This window comes from Rhineura floridana, chromosome 7, assembly GCF_030035675.1.
Source record: "Rhineura floridana isolate rRhiFlo1 chromosome 7, rRhiFlo1.hap2, whole genome shotgun sequence".
In the NCBI taxonomy this organism is placed as follows: Eukaryota; Metazoa; Chordata; class Lepidosauria; order Squamata; family Rhineuridae; genus Rhineura; species Rhineura floridana.
In genome coordinates this window covers 9,981,540-10,002,540 of record NC_084486.1, presented here as the reverse complement: position 1 = coordinate 10,002,540, position 21,001 = coordinate 9,981,540, and the positions used below count along the sequence as shown (strand labels likewise).

Below are 21,001 nucleotides of genomic sequence, written 5' to 3'. Positions count from 1 at the left end.
AATATCTGTCCCAGCAAAACTGCTGTGTCGCAATGGTTTCAGGCCATTCACTGAGATTCTGCAAAAAACTAACATCCCCTACCGCTGGGGTTACCCTGTCAAGCTTATGTCAAGGAGACCGTTTTTATACAGCTTCAACGACAGGTCAAGCATCTGTTTTATTACACGATCTTGGGCTTGAGCTTCCAAACCTGCCATCAGAATACCCACACAACAGAAATACACTTTCGCCTTCAGCCGAATGGTCTAGCTGAAAGAAATGGGGTGCTTCTAAATCTACACCTCCTAGCCCTTCTGCAGATCAAACTGCTGGCTCCTCTTCCAAACCCGACTGAATTTTCTATCAGACAACCTCCATTCTTTTTATATGTTTGCTACTCTGAGGAATGTTGCTGCTTAACTTTGGACTCTTTCTCTGCCACTATCCCGATGTTGACAGACTTGATCCATGGGCAACCCTGGGATGTATTTCCAGATTGTGAGGCTGCAAAAGTCTCCCCCACAATATGGGTTGACCAGTTCTAATTGTTTTAGGTCTTGTTGTGTTCTTAAAAGTTTTTTTGTCACTCCATGCCCTCTCAAAGTCACATTATTCTTCCCTTTCTCACAATCCAACCTCCATCTATAACAAACTTGGGAAATTTCTGGACTAAAACTGTTTTCTCTTAACGTGAATGGATTGGGGACTTCTGTGAAGCATGCTAGTATCAGAACTTTATTACAGAAGGCAGATCCTGATATCACCTTTTTGCAAGAAACTCATCAACAAGATGTATCCTCTAATAAATTTAAAGGTCGATGGATGGGCGATTATTACACAGCTTGTGGATCATCCAGATCCCGAGGAGATGCCATTATTATAGCTTCTAGATGTCCTTTCCACATGTCAGAATCGCTTTTTGATTCCAAAGGATGCTTCTTATTTCTTCATGGTTCCATAGGAGACTCAAAAATAACTCTGGCATTTATCTACTGCCCAAACACTCAACAACTCTCCTTCCTGCTTGACACCTTAACTCATCTTGAGACAATTACTGAAGGTGATATTATTGTTGGAGGTGATTTTAATGATGTTCTGCACTACGGTAAAGGTAGGAGTGGAGCAAATCGCCCCACTCCCTCTCCTAACTCAGAGTTCTCCCATGTAGTAGACAAATTAGCTTTAATAGACATTTGGCTGGAATGTAAACCAACAGAACACAATTACTCTTTTTACTCAAAAAGGCAAAAAGTTTCTTCACTCATAGATATGTTCTTGATCTCCAAAATGCTGCTTCTGTTGTTGATGCAGACATTGGCCCAATTCTAATCTCTGATCATGCCCTTATCTCATTGGTGGTAGATTTGAGGCAAAATGGCTCCCATACTGTCACCTGGAGACTCAATACATCCCTCCTATACCAAAGAGTTTTGGTTAGCAAACTTAATGAGTCGCTCTCTAAATATTTTAAGCTCAACATCTCCCCCAATCTCACCCAGGAGACAGTGTGGGAAGCTATGAAATCAGTAACCAGAGGTTTGTGTATTAAAGAAGCTTCCATACTAAAAAAAAAAAAAAAACCCAGCCGTAAGCTGCTAGAACAGCTCTAATTGTGGACATCTCTGCCCTTGAAACAGCCCATAAAAACAAGGGTGGCTCTAAGATATACCGCAAGCTAACAGCAAAACGTACAGAGCTGCAGGCTTATGAAATAGACACTATTCATAAGTCTCTCATTGATACAAAACAGTGATACTTTGAATTCAGAAACCAGAATTTTAAGCTCTAAGCCAATGCAGTGCACAAACGGAGACTGAGAAATGTTCTTTCTAGTGTGCTCTCTCGCAAAGGCAAAATATGTTGTACTACGATTGATATTAGTTCTGCATTTGCAGATTTTTACACTAAACTTTATGCTACAGACTCACCAGAAGATTTTTCTACTGACACATTTTCAACAGACCTTCAAATTCCTCCATTGACCCTGGAGCATAGAGAATACTTAAATAGTCCTTTCTGAAGAATTAGGAGTAGCTATAAAACATCTGAAAAATGGAAAGACTCCAGGTCTTGATGGCTTTGGTGCAGAATTTTATAAGACGCTTAGTGAAATTCTCCTTCCTCACCTACAAGCACTGATGAATAGAATTATGAAGGGAGATAGGATCCCAAGACCTGGAAACATCCCTAAACCTCATAAAGATCTGTGTTCTCTGAGGTCCTCAGTTCTCCTAAATTAAGATGCTAAGCTACTTACTTCGATAATGGCTCAGAGACTAAATGTCTTTATCTCTAGATCAGCCTTTCCCAACCAGTGTGCCTCCAGATGTTGTTGGACCACAACTCCCATCAGCCTCAGCCAGCATTGCCAATGGTCAGGAAAGATGGGAATTGTGGTCCAACAACATCTGGAGGCACACTGGTTGGGAAAGGCTGCTCTAGATACATTTGCACCGATCAGACAGGTTTTCTTCCTAAGTGGCAACTTTCAGATGCTGTAAGACGGGTTCTTAATATTGTCCATCATAGTTCACGAACAGGTGCTCCTCTTTTACTACTTTCCCTAGATGCTTTCAGAACCTTTGACAGTCTTGAATGGCCTTTTCTACTCCGCTTATTAACTAAGTTAAATTTTGGTCCTTACTTCCTTAATGTCATTCATCAGTTTTATTCTGGTTCCCAAGTGACAATTCATATCAATGAATTTGATTCCCCTTTTATTAATTTAACAAGAAGCACCAAACAGTGATGCCCTTTATCTCCTATATTATTTGCAATTGCAATAGAAGTACTGGCCAATAAGCTTAGAGCAGATTCTAACATAAAATACTTGGTTATTAATAGCCAAGAGCACCTTATTAACCTCTTAGTGGATGATGTACTCCTATGTTTACAAGAACCTCATGACGCACTCCCACGGCTGCAAACCCATTAAGCTAATTTTAAAGAAGTGCTGGGGTTAGAAATCAACTACAGAAAGGCAGAACTTTTTTTATAGCAATTTCCCTTTATGAGCACAGGCTCACTTGAGTGATGTATTTGGTCTCCCACTGGTGTTTGGTGGCTTTAAATATTTAGGGGTAGCTATTACCAAAGACTTAAAACATTTTAAAAAGTGTAACTTCGCTCCATCAAGACGAGGTATTAAAACTGAGCTTTATTCTTGAAAAAACCTGTCCCTTTCTTAGCATGGCAAAATAGCTGCAGTGAAAGTGGCCATTCTGTCCAAATTCCTCTTCCTCTTCCAAACTCTCCCCATTTATCTCCCTGAGACACTCCTACAGAAACGGCAGCAAATGCTTGACTCTTTCTGTAACGGCGGTAAACGTTCACGCTTAAGTGAAGCAGTTCTGTATCGCTTGAGTAATAAGGGAGGTTTTGGCATGCCGAATCTGCAACTATATTACGAAGCATCACAGATCAAACAACTAGCTCAAATGATTCATTTTTATCTAAGTATATCTTGTATTTCAGTGGAAATTACTTTGGAAGTGAAACGCCCATCAACACAATCACTCCATTTGTTACCAATGCCTAAATGTGCTATTTCTCAATCACACACCCTTTCTTGAACGCTACCTTGAAAATCTGGACTCAATGGGTCCGCAAACTAGCGCCTTGGCCATCTCCTCTTCTTCCATTCCTAGATCACCCCAAATTTCATCACATTGACAATCATAGGCAATTTGAAGATTGGGAGCGGAGGGGATTGCTAACAATGTGAGATCTGTTTGATCGAGGACGTCCTTTACAAATTTCTCAATTAGAAAAACATCTCTCTGGGTTAAGATTCAACTGGTATAGAATCTTACAAGTATCCTCCTTTATAAACACAATTTACAAAGTAGGTTTGCCACGTTCTTTTGACATCCTATGATGCCCTGTGTAAACAGGGAACTTGTAGCCAAAAAGGCACTTTCTCTATAATTTATAGCCTCCTATCAGAGTTTAAATATGGAAAAGAAAATTCAGCATGTAAAGCTGGGGCTAAAGATCTGGGGAGGGAAATCACAGAACAGGAATGCAGTGATATATGGGTAGGCCCACACTCAAGAGCCACCTCAGCCCTCATAAAAGAAAATGCTTTGAAAGTTATACATTGATGGCACCTCACTCAAGTCAAACTGAACTATATCAATTCCTCCCTCTCCCCACTTTGCTGGAGGGAATGCCCAATCCGTGGCACTTTCCTACATTTATGGTGGGACTGTAATAAAGTGAGACAATTCTAGAGTGATGTTTTTCAAACTGCTAGTAAAGTTCTTAAAGCTACAACTATCCCAGATCTGGCCTTGGCACTTATTTTCCTTAAAGGGGATTCCATTGTTCCTAAAACTCAGATGTCTATCCTACACAGATTCCTACTTGTAGTGAGGCTTGAAATCGCCAAAAATTGGAACGGGGCAGAACACTTACTGATAAAAAAAAATTGGTTTACCAGACTTTGGCAACTTGCACTAGATTAAAAATTAACTCAACAGGGAAAAAAAGTTTGGGGGGAGACATCATTTGATAAATTTATAACAATATGGTATGCCTTTTATGTTATGCTCTCAAACATGGGGCAGAAGCGAGACTACTCTCATCATTAACTTCATCTTAGTGGGATGTGTACCCTGCTTATTAATTCTATTATTCTGCTTTCTGGTATTCTTTCTATTTTATATATAAAGCTTCTATTGCTGAATGTACTCTTCTATTTTATATAGAGTGACATGTTCATTGTCCTTTGATTGTTGTTTTACTTGTTTGTTGTTACATTTACTAGAAATCTCAATAAAACACTGTTCATTAAAAAAAAGATAAAATATTGAAGAGCAAGCCTTGCTGAAGCAGAACCGGCATGGATTCTATCTCACTTCAACTTTCAAAATGCTTTGGACAAGGTGCCTCATCAAAGACTCCTGAGTAAACTTAGCAGTCATGGAATCAGAGGAGAGGTCCTGTTGTAGATCAGGAATTGGTTAAGTAGCAGGAAACAGAGGTTAGGAATAAATTGACAGTTCTACCAATGGAGGGATTAAGAAAGTGGAGTCCCTCAAGGATCAGAATTGGGACTTTTGCTTTTTAACTTGTTCATAAATGATCTAGAGTTAAGGGTGAGCAGTGAGGTAACCAAGTTTGCTGATGACATTAAATTTTTCAGAGTTTTTAAAACAAAAAAGGATTGTGAAGAGCTCCAAAAGGACCTCTCCAAACTGAGTGAATGGGGGGGGGGGTAAAATGGCAAATACAATTCAATGTAAACAAGTGTAAAGTTATGCATATTGGAGCAAAACATCTTAATTTCACATATACACTCATAGAGTCTGAACTGCTGGTGACTGACCAGGAATGAGACCTTGGGGTTGTAGTGGATAGCTCAATGAAGAAGTTGGCTCAGTGTGTGGCAGCTGTGAAAGAGTCAAATTCCATGTTAGGTGTTATTAGGAAAGTAATTGGAAAAAACCCTGCTCATATCATAATGTGATTATATAAATCTAAGGCGCAGCTGCATTTGGAACACTGTGTACAGTTCTGATTGCCTCCCCTCAAAAAAGGATATTGTAGAACTGGAAAAGATTCAGAAAAGGGCAACAAAAATTATCAAGGGAATGGAGTGACTCCCTCTGAGAGAAGGTTGCAGCATTTGGGGATTTTTAGTTTAGAGACAAGGTAAGAAGTGACATGATAGAAGTGAATAAAATTATGCATGGCAAGGGGAAAATGGATAATTTATTTATTTATTTATTTATTTCATTTTTAAACCGCCCATAGTGAATAGCTCTCTGGGCGGTGAACAAAACAAGATTAAAATACAATATTACAATAAAATCAGCAACAAGTTAAACGGAAAAAAAATTAAATGAAACACATTGAACATTAAAATGCCTGGGAGTATAGCCAGGTCTTAACCTGGCGCCTAAAAGAAAGTACCGAACGCGCCAGGCGTATCTCCACAGGTAGGCTGTTCCACAGTTCGGGGGCCACCACAGAAAAGGCCCTAGATCTAATAACAATCCTCCGGGCAACCTGATGAGTTGGTACCCGGAGGAGGGCCTTGGATATTGAACGAAGTGAACGGGTAGGTTCATAGCGGGAGAGGCGTTCCACAAGGTATTGTGGTCCCACACCATGTAAGGCTTTATAGGTCAAAACCAGCACCTTGAATCTGGCACAGAAACAAATAGGCAGCCAGTGCAGGCGGGCCAGGACAGGTGTTATATGCGCAGACCAGCGGGTCCTCGTTAACAACCTGGCTGCCGCATTTTGCACTAGCTGAAGTTTCCGAACGGTCTTCAAGGGCAGCCCTACGTAGAGCGCATTACAGTAGTCCAGTCTAGAGGTTACCAGAGCGTGAACAACTGAGGCGAGATCATCACTGTCCAGATAGGGGCGTAGTTGGGCTACTAAGCGAAGTTGGTAAAACGCATTCCGTGCCACCGAGGCCACTTGAGCCTCAAGCGACAAGGAAGGGTCAAAAAGGACCCCCAAGCTACGAACCTGTTCCTTCAAGGGGAGTGTAACCCCATCTAGAACAGGATGAACATCCACCATCTGGGCAGGTAAAGAGCTCACCAACAGTGTCTCAGTCTTGTCTGGATTAAGTTTCAGTCTATTAGCTCTCATCCAGTCCATTATCGCGGTCAGGCAACGGTTCAGCACATCAACAGCCTCACCTGAAGAAGGTGAAAAGGAGAAGTAGAGTTGCGTGTCATCAGCATACTGATGGCAACGCACTCCAAAACTCCTGATGACCGCACCCAGAGGCTGCATGTAGATGTTAAAGAGCATGGGGGACAAGACCGACCCCTGAGGGACTCCACAATGGAGAGTCCAGGGTGTCGAGCAATGTTCCCCAAGCACTACCTTCTGGCGACGATCCGCTAAGTAGGAGCAGAGCCACTGCGAAGCAGTGCCCCCAACTCCCAACTCCGCGAGCCTCCCAGAAGGATACCATGGTCGATGGTATCAAACGCTGCTGAGAGATCAAGGAGAATCAACAGGGTCACACTCCCCCTGTCCCTCTCCCGACAAAGGTCATCATACAGGGCGACCAAGGCTGTTTCAGTGCCAAAACCAGGCCTAAAACCGGATTGAAACGGATCCAGATAATCGGTTTCATCCAAGAGCGCCTGGAGCTGGCCGGCGACCACCCGCTCCAGGACCTTGCCCAAAAAAGGGACATTCGCCACCGGTCTATAGTTGTTCAAAATATCTGGGTCCAAAGAAGGTTTCTTTAGAAGAGGTCTCACTACTGCCTCCTTGAGACTACCAGGGACTACTCCCTCTCTCAAGGAGGCGCTTATCACCTCTTTGGCCCAGCCGGTGGTTACAGCCCTGCTGGCCTTCACCAGCCAAGATGGGCAAGGATCAAGGGCAGACGTGGTCGCCCGCACCATTCCAAGCACCTTGTCCACTTCCTCGAGCTGCTCCAACTGAAACTCATCCAACAATGAAGGACAAGACCGTGCTCTGGACACTTCAATGGAGTCATCTGTCATAACATCAGAGTCTAAGTCCCGACGGATGCAAGCAACCTTATCCTGGAAGTGCTCCGCAAATTCGTTGCAGCGAGCTTCCGATGTTTCCTTAGTATCAGGAGGGCCAGAATGTAAAAGCCCTCGTACCACCCTAAAAAGCTCCGCTGGGCGGCAAAGAGATGATCTAATGGTGGCAGCAAAATATGACTTTTTTGCCGCCCTAACCGCTTTTACATACAACTTAGTGGAAGCACTCACCAAAGAATGACTACATCCGTCAGGAGTTCGCCTCCACCTGCACTCTAGCCTCCTTCTCTCTTGCTTCATCACTCTCAGCTCCGGGGTATACCACGGTGCTGTTTGAGTTCTGCACCGAAGGGGGCGTGTGGGAGCGATCATGTCAATGGCCCGGGTCATCTCCGCATTCTACAGATCGACCATGGCCTCGACAGGAGCGCCAGTGCTATCAGCCGGAAAAACTCCCAGAGCACTCTGGAAAGCAACAGGATCCATAAGCCTCCGGGAGCGGACCAACTTAATAGGTCCCCCACCTCTGCAGAGGGAAAGGGTTGCCGTGAGTCTAAAGCTCAGCAAGCGGTGATCTGTCCATGACAATGGAGTAGATGAAAAGTACCCCACCCTCAGATCACCATCTCCATGACCAGTGGCGAAGATCAAATCAAGAGTATGTCCTGATACATGCGTCGGGCCAGTAGCAACTTGAGACAGCCCCATGGCTGTCATGGAGGCCATGAAGTCCTGAGCTGCCCCGAACAAGACAGCCTCGGCATGAATGTTGACATCCCCCAGTACCACAAGTCTGGGGGATCTCAACAATACCTCCGAGACTATCTCCATCAGCTCAGCTAGGGAAGCCATTGGGCAGCAAGGTGGGCGGTACACCAATAGTATTCCCAATCTGTCTCCTTGGCCCAGCACAAGATGAAGACACTCCAAACCAGTCGCCGTCTGGACAGGGTGCTTAGTGAGAGAGAAAGAACTCCGATAGACCACAGCAACCCCGCCTCCCCGGCCCTCAGATCTACCACAGTGCTGCACCGAATACCCAGGTGGGCAAAGCTGGGAAAGAGCAACTCCTCCCTGCTCACCCACCCAGGTTTCGGTAATACACACAAGGTCGGCACCCTTCTCCACAATCAAATCGCAGTCAACATATCCCTCCAAAGGGTAGATGGAAAAAATAAACCACGGCTGGCTAAGGTTCCTGGGACCCAATCCTGCAGGATATAGTGCAAATCAAACAACAGCAATCCAACAGGGAGGGATGATGATCTTGTTTTACATTTCTTTATTGCTGTCGCCAAACTACAGATGCAAAGAGAGACACATCTATGTGGCATTGTTCTTCAAAGTAGAATCATTTTCTTGGTTTTGGTTTTACCTTGATAATGTTGTTCATGTCCTGTTTAAGATGGATAATGCTCCTTTCACTGCCAATAACCGCTTGTAAGTTAAGGCCGTTCGGCTTCCCACGCACAGCTGCTGATAAGGAAAGTCGCCGGAGACGCTGGAGAGATTAGGCCTTTCAAAGCTTTTAAGATTCACAAGGTTAGCAAATGAGTAGCAGATAAATTCCTTGGAAGCCTTAGATCCTCAAAAAAATAATTGGATTAAACAGGTGAACAGTCCAGTGAAAAAGAGCTGGATAGCTGGTTAAACACTCGGTCGGCCGGGAGAAATTAGAGCCTGGTTATGCCTCCGGCCGCCATCTTGATCTTGCAATAATCAAAAGCTTTCCCCCCTTTCTCATAACACTAGAACTGCTGGACATCCAATGAAGCTGAATGTTACAAGATCCAGGACAGACAAGAGAAAGTACTTCTTCACACAGTGCATGGTTAAACTATGGAATTCACTCCCACAAGAGGCAGTGATCGCCACTAATTTTGATGGATTTAATAGATTAGACAAATTCATGGAGGAAAAAGCTATAAATGGCTACTAGCCATGATGTCAATGCTCTTCCTCCAGCAAATGCCAGTTGCTGGAAACTGCAGGAGGGGACAGTGCTCTTTGCACTTAGGTCCTGCTTGTGGATTTCCCATGGGCAACTGGTTGGTTAGTGTGAGAACAGGATGCTGAACTAAATGGGCCATTGGCCTGATCCAGCAGGCTTTTCTTATGTTCTTATTTGACAAGATGACACCTTTTTCTGGACTTGATAGGCAGGGTCTTTAGAGCCTTTTGCCTCCTCTTCCAGGGGGAGGAGTTGTGCTGCCCTCCAGACTGGCCAAGCAGAGAACTCCTCAACCCCATCAAAAATAAACCAAGAAACATGTGCCCCCCAGAAGAAAGGAGGAACTAGGAAAGAACCAGAACAGGATACAAATACCACACAAACAAATATTGAACATATTGGGCAGAAGCCCTAATCCTCACATCCCCACCTTCAAGGGGTAGCCCAGAGGAACAAGAGGTGGGAAGAATGTCCTCCAACCTAATCTTCAAACAAATTCATAGTAAGTTACCAGTTTACGTTTTTGCCAGTTTAGGTCTGAGGACATTCATTTGACAGGATGTACCTGAGCAGTATGCTATTAAGGGATTTATGAGCTAAATCTACTGATGATCTACCCTCTGAAACACCTTCCTGCCAAAAGCTGCACCAGCTGATAAGAATGAATCTATACTTCACAAAGGTGTGTGGTGATGCCGAAGCGACCACCCTGCATATTTCTAAGATTAGAAAATTATACTTATATTTAGCTGAAGTGGCAGCCTTCTTCAGGGAATGGGCGTGACCATCCTGGGAGGATCCTTACTCACAGCCTCATAGGCATGAACAATTGCACCTCAGACTTCCTAAACTTCAGCATTCTATCAAGGTAAAACCTTATGGCATGCCTGACATCAAGAGAATACCACCAATAGGGATGGAAAGATCGGTCAATGTCAGTTCTCTCTGTTTCTCATTTTTCCATCCTTAATGTCAGTTCTCCACATTTCTACAGGAATTCACAATTAAAAAAAAATCTTCATGAAAATTCTCCTGCATTTTCATGTGAATTTTCCCTAACACATTTTTGCAAGCAGCTTTGACAAATATACACATTTTTGCAAGCAATTTCATGCCGCATAATGCATTTTATATGTTATTTTCACTCATATATTCATCTTTATGCACACTTTCCCCTAACATACATTTTATAAATATTGTTCGGTTGGCCAACAGCATTGCAAAATTTGGATGTGTGAATTTCGAAGAATGGCTGTGTTTCAGTTCTCATATTGTTTTGGAAAGTGAGAATTTGATAGATTCAGCTTGAAATTCAAATTTCTCTCCCATCCCTAGCCATCTGTGCTCCTGGTGAGGACAAAAAGGAAGCACCACTTCCTGTGCCAGGTGGCGAACAAAGTTAACTTTGGGAACAAACACAGGGTCAGGGCGTAACACCACTTTGCTTGAGGAAAGAGTCGCTAACTCCGAAGCCCTATATGCAGATGCAATTGCTACCAAAAACACTGCCTTAAGTGCCAACAGCTTAAGCTTGCAGGAGGCTGAAAAGGAGGACCTGTAAGTGCTAACGAAACCCAATTCAGGTTCCACATGGGAAACCTGTGTACCACACATGGGGAAATTAACATCACACCCTTAATGAACCTCTTGTAAAAAGGATGAGAGGAAAGAGTCTCATCCCCTGAGCATGAAAGAACACTACTTAGTGCAGCCGCTTGTCTCCTAATGGTGTTGGCACTTAAACCTCTGTCCTCATGAAGGTACTTGACCCAATCCTTAACATCCTTCGAGAAAGGATCCACATGGACTGGAAACACCAAACAAGAAACACCTTCGAAGTAGTGCTATAGATCCTGTTGGTCAAAGCTCTCCTTTAAACCAAAAGGTTGTCCAAAACAGCACCTGAGAAACCCAGATCCATCAACCAGATCCTCTCAGCCTTCAAGCTGTTAGATGGAAGCAATCAGGCTGAGGATGGACCACTGGGCCCTAGATCAGGAGATCTGGAAGGAAGGCACCATAGATCCTGAATAGACAGGTTCAGCAGAGCAGAAACCTCGTCCAAATCAGAACAATTAGAATGACTGCTGTGAGCTGACAGATCAGCTGAACCATCCGCTGAAGATGACTGAATGCGGGAAATGCATAAAGCAAGCCCTTGAGCCAATACAACTCAAAAGCATCCATCTCACAGGCTTGCTGACATGGGAGAAAAACTTCTGCACCTGGGCATTGTGTTGGGATGCAAACAGATCCAGCACTGGAACGCCCTATAACACCACTATCTACTGGAAGACTGGAGGGTTGCGTTGCCATTCTGCCTCCATGAAAGATGTGTGGCTAAGTCAGTCTGCCATCATGTTGGTAACTCCCACCTTCAACAATTCTACATGCCTCTCTGCCCAAGTGCATAGCCACCCCGCTTCGGTGATCAGTCCATTGGACCCAGTGCCACTCTGCCTGTTCACATAAGATTTGCCTGAGGTGTTTTCATTTTGATTAGAATATGCTACTCCCTGACCTCTGAGACAAATGCCTTCAGGGCTAACTGAATAGCACGTAACTTGAGAACACTGATGCTCATCCTCATTTCTGATGCTCAATGCATGCCCTCATGCATCCTTCTTAAAGTGTGGTGTCCAGAACTGGACGCAGTACTCAAGATGAGGCACTGGTTAGGCCTCATTCTGAGTACTGCATCCAGTTCTGGACACCACACTTTAAGAAGGATGCAAACAAACTGGAACAGGTTCACAGGAGGGCAACGAGGATGATCAGGGGACTAGAAACAAAGCCCTATGAGGAGAGACTGAAAGAACTGGGCATGTTTAGCCTGGAGAAGACTGAGGGGATATATGATAGCTCTGTTCAAGTACTTGAAAGGTTGTCACACAGAGGAGGGCCAGGATCTCTTCTTGATCATCCCAGAGTACAGGACACAGAATAATGGGCTCAAGTTACAGGAAGCTAGATTTCAACTGAACATCAGGAAAACCTTTCTGACTGTTAGAGTGGTATGACAATGGAACCAATTATCTAGGAAGGTGGTGGGCTCTCCAACACTGGAGGCATTCAAGAGGCAGCTGGACAGCCACCTGTCAGGTATGCTTTAATTTGAATTCTTGCATTTAACAGGGGGTTGGACCCGATGGCCTTATAGGCCCCTTCCAATTCTACAATTCTATGATTCTATGCCTTAGGCTACCTGATGCTACAAGGTGAGCCCCCAGCTGGAGAGACTTGCATCTATCATTAACACTACTGTGTGGCTCTTCCAGATCCATTCCCACCATGAAGTGCTGAGGAACCATCCACCATCTGAGCTGCACCTTCAAGGAAGGGGGAATCTTGTCCAACAGCCACTTCAACTGTAGTGTCTGAGCTTGCAAAGGCAACAGGAAGTGTTGCAATGCCCAGGAATGGAACTATGCCCACTGAACAAGATCATAGGAGGCAACCATAAAGTCCCCCACTTGTGCCAGAAGCATCAACTCCACATTCTCTGACCAGCATCTGTGACATTGTCTCCTGTATTGATGACACCCTCTCTAGTATAAGGTACATTCGAAATTGCACTGTTTCCAGTAAAACCCTGAGATGGGTGATTACCTGCAAAGGAGACAGAGAGCTTTTCCCCTGATTGACAATGAACCCCAGTTTTTGGAGGCAGGCAACAGTGGTGCCTGAGTTTCTCTGACAATCGACTTCCAATGGAGCCTGAACCAGGATGTTGTAGAGATTTTATTTTTTATTTTATTTATTTATTGTACTTTTAGACCGCCCTTTAGTGACAAGCTCTCAGGGCGGTGTACAACAGAATAAAACCACATCAAATACAGATGAGTGTGGGTACAATACAACTATAAAAACATTTTAAAAGCAGGTTAAGAAAAAGATAAAATAAAATTACAATTAAAATTAAAATTAATTAGCATGGTCCACATGAGCCACTATTGTCACCAGGACCTTGTTAAAAACCCTTGGCACCAATGAGAAGCTAAAGGGCAACACCCGGTACTGGACTGAAGAAAACACTGGTGGGCTGACCTGATAGGGATATGGAGATGCACCTTAGAGAGGACTATTGAGGACCTCTTCGGATGCACACCTTAGGTGAGGGGGTTTGAGTGTGTCGAAGAAGCTGAGAGCAATGCCATCAGGAGTCTAGACCAAGAGGCTAGACTCCTAGCAGGGGCACCCAAGGTGGAATGGTCAAAGCTGAAACACAGTCTGGTGTCAAAGCTGAAACACAGTCTGGATGCATCTTAGCATCCAAACTCAGAGGAAGGCAACGGTAAACCACCTCTGAATAACTCTTACCACGAAAACCCTATGAACAGAGTATCCAAAATGCAACCCAAGATAGTGCTGGAAGATGAGACCCCCAGGTCAGAAGGCACTCACTGAGCTACTTGGGAAGAACAAAGGACAAGTACGAGTAGCGCTGTGACAAGTGCAAGTAGCGCTGGGTCAAAGCCGAAAGGAAGCCCAGAGGCTGATGCTCACAGATGTGAAAGGAGAGTCCGGAGTTGTACGACACACACAACAGGAACATGGAATGTGAGAAGCATGAACCAGGGAAAGTTAGAAATTGTCAAGCAAGAAATGGAATGCATCAACATTACAATACTTGGTGTGAGAGAACTAATGGACGGGAATGGGACATTTTCAATCAGGCAACTACAAAATATTTTATGAAGGAAATGAGAAATTAAGAAGAAATGGGGTTTCTTTAATCGTGAGAAGTGATGTAGCAAGAGCAATTAGGAGCTACAATGCAAGGTCTGAGCGAGTGATATCAATGAGATTAAATGGGAAACCTATCAACATAACCATCATCCAAGACTATGCTCCGACGGCAAACGCAGAAGAAGAGGTATTGGAGAGATTTTACGCAGAAGTACAGGAAGAAATTGATCACACACCAAAACAAGATGTGCTGATAATCATGGGGGATTGGAATGCAAAAGTAGGGAACAAAGAAGAATTAGGAATTGTGGGGAAATGGGGCCTACGAGACAGAAATGAAGCAGGAGAAAGACTTATTGAATTCTGTGAAGCCAATCATTTGTTTCTTGCAAACACATTTTTTGAACAACCGAAAAGACTACTATACACGTGGACATCACCAAATGGTCTATATAGGAATCAAATTGATTATATAATTGGTAGCAGAAGGTGGAGAAGTTCCATACTTTCTGCACAAACAAGACCAGGAGCAGACTGTGGTACAGATCATGAACTGGTCGTATCGAAAATCAGTGTAAAGCTAAAGAAGACCAACAAAGCAATCATAACGCCAAAATGCAATTAAAATAACATCCCAGAAGCATATAAAGTTCAAATAAGGAACAGGTTTGAGGCTTTAAACTTAGTTGACAGAGAACCAGAAGAACTATGGAATGAAGTCAGAGACATCAGAGAAGAATGCAAAAAGACAATACCTCTAGTTAAAAAGAGAGAAAGACCCCAATGGATGACTGAAGAAACTCTTCAGATGGTTAGAGAGAGAAGGAAAGCAAAAGCAAAAGGACATAGAAACACAGTCAGAACCCTAAATGCAACAATACAGCGACTAGTATGTAGGGACAAAGAGAACTATTACAATAGTTACTGTATAGAAATAGAAGAGGACAACAAAAAGGGTAGAACAAGAGCCCTGTTCCAAAACATTAGAGAAATGAAAGGGAAATTTAAACCAAGAGTAGGGATGTTGAACAATCAGCAGGGGAACACACTGAATGACCGAGATGAAATAAAAGGAAGATGGAAGCAATACACTGAAGAACTCTATAAAAGAGATGCCAGGATGACAGATTCATTCATGGAGGAACCATATGATGAAGAAGCAGAAATTTTAGAATGTGAGGTGAAAGCTGCTCTTAAAATTCTTGGAAGAAACAAATCACCAGGAATAGATGGCATAACAATAGAGCTGCTACAAGCTACTGAGACTGAATCTGTCCAAAGTTTGACTAAAATCTGTCAAGAAATATGGAAAAATAAACAATGGCCCACAGACTGGAAGCGTTCCATATACATCCCAATTCCAAAGAAAGGGGATCCCAGGGAATGCAGCCTTAATATCCCATGCAAGTAAAGTAATGCTCAAGATTCTACAACGAAGGCTCTTGCCATATATGGAGTGAGAAATGCCAGACGTCCAAGCTGGATTTAGAAAGGGAAGAGGTACCAGAGATCATATTGCAAACATACGATGGATAATGGAATGGACCAAGGAATTTCAGAAGAAAGTCACCCTGTGCTTTATAGATTACAGCAAAGCCTTTGACTGTGTAGATCATGAAAATCTATGGAATGCTTTAAAAGAAATGGGGGTGCCACAGCATCTGATTGTCCTGATGCGCAACCTATACTCTGCACAAGAGGCTGCTGTGAGGACAGAATATGGAGAAACCGATTGGTTCCCCATCAGAAAGGGTGTGAGACAGGGATGTATTTTATCACCCTATTAATTTTATCTATACGCAGAACATATCATACGGAAAGCAGGATCGGACCAAGAAGAAGGAAGTGTGAAAATGGGAGGGAGAAATATCAATAATATAAGATATGCAGATGATACCATACTACTAGCAGAAACCAGTAAGGATTTGAAACGAATGCTGATGAAAGTTAAAGAGGAAAGCACAAAAGCAGGACTACAGCTGAACGTCAAAAAGACTAAAATAATGACAACAGAAGACTTATGCAACTTTACAGATGACAATGAGGACATTGAACTTGTCAAGGATTATCAATATCTTGGCACAATCATTAGCCAAAATGGAGACAATAGTCAAGAAATCAGAAGAAGGCTAGGACTGGGGAGGGCAGCTTTGAGAGAACTAGAAAAGGTCCTCAAATGTAAAGATGTATCACTGAACACTAAAGTCAGGATCATTCAGACCATGGTATTTCCGATCTCTATGTATGGATGTGAAAGTTGGACAGTGAAAAAAGCGGATAAGAGAAAAATCAACGCATTTGAAATGTGGTGTTGGAGAAGAGCTTTGTGGATACCGTAGACTGCAAAAAAGACAAATAATTGGGTGTTACAACAAATTAAACCAGAACTATCACTAGAAGCTAAAATGATGAAACTGAGGTTATCATACTTTGGACACATAATGAGAAGACATGATTCATTAGAAAAGATAATAATGCTGGGAAAAACAGAAGGGAGTAGAAGAAGAGGAAGACCAAACAAGAGATGGACTGATTCCATAAAGGAAGCCACAGACCTGAACTAACAAGATCTGAACAGGGTGGTTCATGACAGATGCTCTTGGAGGTCACTGATTCATAGGGTCGCCATAAGTCATAATCGACTTGAAGGCACATAACAACAACAACAATTGAGATAATCCAATATCTTTTTCTTAGCGCCGCAACTATGGACCCCATTTGTTTAACCACTTGAGGTCCAATATGGCCTGACTGTTGCCATTCTTTTCAGGTACTAAGTAAAACATTGAATAAACCCTGGACCTCTGTTACGAGGGAAGAACTGGTTCTATTTAGCAATATTTCATTTTAAAATATTGATATTTCCTTCAAAATAGAGATATTTTAAAAGGAAATATCAATATATCCTTCAAAACTATTGATATTAATAATGGGGGGGGGTTTTGAGCCAAAAAGAACATGGATCAGTAAAAGCAGCAGATAGCGGATAAAGAACAAACTTGAATCAATACCAGCCATTAGGTCAACAGAATGCTTTTGAACCGACCCTGGCCAATGGTACCATTCCCTAATACTAATACAAAAAGACTAATCCAATTCAGTTTTTTTCTGATAATCTCATGACACCATACAGTTTTTGCCACACACCAAGATCTGAAAGAGCAGAAACATATAAAGTGAAAACTAAAAATGGCAAATTCTGCTCTTTACTAAGAAGAACTCAGGATCCCAGTAAGCTGCCACAAGCACTTAAAACTAAGAAATCCTTTGTCTACAAATAGCTTCTGCTAATCCTACTTCAGATTCTGCAGCTTCATGATAAAAATGTGCAGAATTTTCATTCTGTAGAAACACTTGCTTTTGTCAAAGGTGATTGTCATATCCCCGTTATCACTCTCTGCCTTAAGCAAGAAAGGATACATATTTCCTTACACACTAGTGTTAAGCAATATCTCCGCTTATTATTTGTTCAGACAACAGAAAGCCACGGCCCCTCTGGTTTCTCTGTTGCCCTTAAAGAACCCAACTACGGATTGCTTCCCTGAAATGTAACCGTTTCTCTCATTGGGATTAAGTTTGTCACCATCATAAATTACTGTTTCAACCTTTGTGTATGTTTTACCAATAAATGTGTTGATTTGTAACAGCCAGTCAAGAACCAGGTGCGTATTTAAACCAAACAGAATTTATTCAACAGATGTTGCAAGCAAAAACCAGAATGCTTAATACTCAGCTTTCAAAAGCATCTGGTTACAGATTAAGGTTCCATGGTTCCTTTAAATTACAATTATTATTTTAAGCATATCCTGGGTACTCTTCCCTCTACTAATCTCCCTTCCAAACGAACCCTCTCTTCCCTTTCACTGTCATACACACAGATTAAAAAACCCAAACTCCATTCACTCAGCCAATCAATACACAGCATTCCTAAACATTCCAGTTTACTCCCCTCCCCTCACTCTCTACTTACCATATTTAACCTAATACAAACCTATATCAAACATTATGTGTATAACACCATAATTTATCATATATAACAATGAAACATTACAAGGATCATATGATATTTCCTTGGAGACTTTGAACTTGCTTTTGGGAAGTTCAGAAATGTTTGACGGTTGACTTTGCCCATTATTCTTACAGGATTCTTTCTCATTCTAAGTTCAAAACTTGTCTCATTCTGCATTCAACTCTTTATCTACTTTCTCTTCTACATGTTGGTCTTCAACTTAATACACGGTTCCTAGAACTGAAGTTTTGATATAAAACCAATGGTGGGTATTTCATTTCATTCAGAAATAAAAATCCAATGGATTGAAATCTAGAATTCTGATTTTATACTGGGGTGCCACATGTTGTATTTCATTTGTATTTCTATCAGTATCAACCCAAGCATCCTCATATACAAACATATACCAGCCCATGTACATGATTTATAGCAAGTCCGTCAAGGCAAAGCCTATTGCTTCCCTTCACAATTTGACATTATCAGATTACTTCAGAAGCTGGCAGCAGCAACCATAAGTAACAAGCTGTCATTGTAAATAAATCACTCCCTCAGAAATAACATTTTTAAAAAATAGATTAGTATGAACCAAGGACTATTTTAACATCACTCTCATGTTTTTTCCTCACAAAAAATACAAAAGAAGTGTGTAAGAGTGTGTGTGAAATTTTATGGCTGCTGCTGAGTATAAGGTTTTTATTATTGCTTTTTCTCCATGTTGTTATGGGCCTTCAAGTCGACTATGACTTATGGTGACCCTATGAATCAGCGACCTCCAAGAGCACCTGTCATGAACCACCCTGTTCAGATCTTGTAAGTTCAGGTCTGTGGGGAGGGGCTTCTGGGACTATTTAAGTCCAGCCGCCCCTCCTACCTTCCTCTTTGCAGCGCAATGCCCACCCCGCCCTCCCTCTTTTATGGTGTGCCTAGGGGTCGCTTCGGGGCCGAGTAGGAATTTTTATCCTGCCCACCCTCATTGGCGGGCAGGTTTTTTGCCTGCTCCACACTATGTGAGTGGGAGGGGATCAGGTTAGGGGGTGTTGTGATCAATAGGTGGTTTTGGCTAATGTGGCTAATTTGACATATTGAAAGGTTAGTGTCCTACTGGGCAGCTCATTCTAGCACTGGTGCGGGAAGGTGTGGAAAGGGAAATAGGTAAGGACAGCTAGGTGGCCCCCTTAGGCACCTTTGGAGGTGATTGGCGGTTCCAGAGGCCTGTCTGTCAGTGCTTTTACGGCTCAAGAGCAGGATATGGGCTGCCTCTGGGACCAACTTATCTCATCTATCCAAGGGTTATCCGGTCCCGGGTGGGGATGGCGTAGGAAGGTCCCCCTACTCACCTATAAGGTGTGGCCGGGGTAAGGGGTAAGCAGATGGGCTTGCCCTTGCCCCAGCAGGGGATGGTCATCCGAGAGCTGTATAGCAAGCTACTTGCTTATAAACAGTTCCTACACCTAGGTTTCCCTCTGCAGGTCACTTTAAATTGGGTTTTGTTTGCTGTAATTTAATAAAGTGGCCGTTGTTCAACCCAAGCTGATGTCTCTGTGTTTTATTTCGCTCCTCAACTGCAAAGCATATACTTTGACAGTGGAAACCTTACAGAGGGCTTCCTCTGTTACCATATTTATGGGGCTGTAGCTCAGTGCTGGAGCACATGCTTTGTATGCAGAATGGCCAAGGTTTAGTCCCTGTCATTTCTACACAGGGTTGGGAAAGACCCCAGCCTGAAACCATGAAGAACTGCCAGTCAATGTGGACAGTAATGAGCTCTCTCAATCAATTGTCTGATTCAGTATAAAGCAGCCTCTTAGACGCAAACTGCAGACAAGGGCTTAAGAGATAACTTTAAATATACATTTTTGTCCTTTAATTCTCCCCCCCTTTGTTTAACATTCTTCATGGGGAAGAGTTGCTGTAAGACTTGAAAGCTTGCACAAACTGTGAAAATTAGTTAATCCTAATAAAATGTTTTTGTCCTTCCTTTGATACCATGATGTCATGTGTATTTACCAAAAATGGATATAGATATGAGCAAACTAATATGCACTTTTATTTATTTATTTATTATTTTATTTATACCCCACCCTTCCTTCCAGCAGAAACACTAAAAACACTATAAAACATCATAAAAAGACCTTAAAATACATTTTTACTTAAACAGTTAAACAGAAATGAAAAGCAGACTTTCTACCTCATTTCTATAATATAGAATAATTATGGTAAAATCTAGGTCTCAGAACCGTCAAGCACCTCTAATCACATACCAAATCTTTATTGATATAAACCATTGCCTTTTACACAAAATATTATATGAGGGCTCAGGAACACAGGGCAAGCTTGCTTTTTTCTTTTCTTTTCTTTTTGCTGGGGAAACAACCAGTACTATTTTTATTAATTCAAGGATTTCTTACCTGCCTTCACCTAAAAGTCCCAGAGCAAGCTACAAGATTATAACAATAATACAATATTAAAAAAAGCAGTTAAAATAATTTACATCAGAAGAATAAGGTGGATAGAATAAAAGGTGAGACGACTAGAGCGCCGGTGGCAGAAGTAGCGCTCCGAAGATGCTCGGACACAGGTTAGAGCAGCAATAGCTGCCTACCAAGTGGCGGTAAGGGCAGCAAAGAGGGAATTCTTTGCTGCCTCTATTGCATCAGCTGAGTGCTGTCCCAGGAGGTTGTTCCCGGTGGTCCGAAGCCTGGTCGGTCCAGTTGCTCAGGAACCCTTGGAACAGTCTAAGGCCTCCTGTGACAAATTGGCAAAGCACTTTGCTGATAAAATCGAACACCTGAGGAGCTCGATTCCGTGTGCCGTGGATACAGTGAGTGAGCTAGAGTTAACCAGTTGCAAACTGGTCAAATGGGATCAATTTCGGCCTCTTC

The 21,001-nt window shown here is 42.6% G+C and overlaps 1 protein-coding gene across 3 annotated transcripts in view; it reads right to left on the bottom strand.

Annotated features, from left to right (window-relative positions):
- LRMDA (leucine rich melanocyte differentiation associated) overlaps positions 1–21,001 on the bottom strand; it is a 1,400,324-nt gene that overhangs the window by 1,000,510 nt on the left and 378,813 nt on the right. The gene's annotated exons all lie outside the window — the stretch shown is intronic.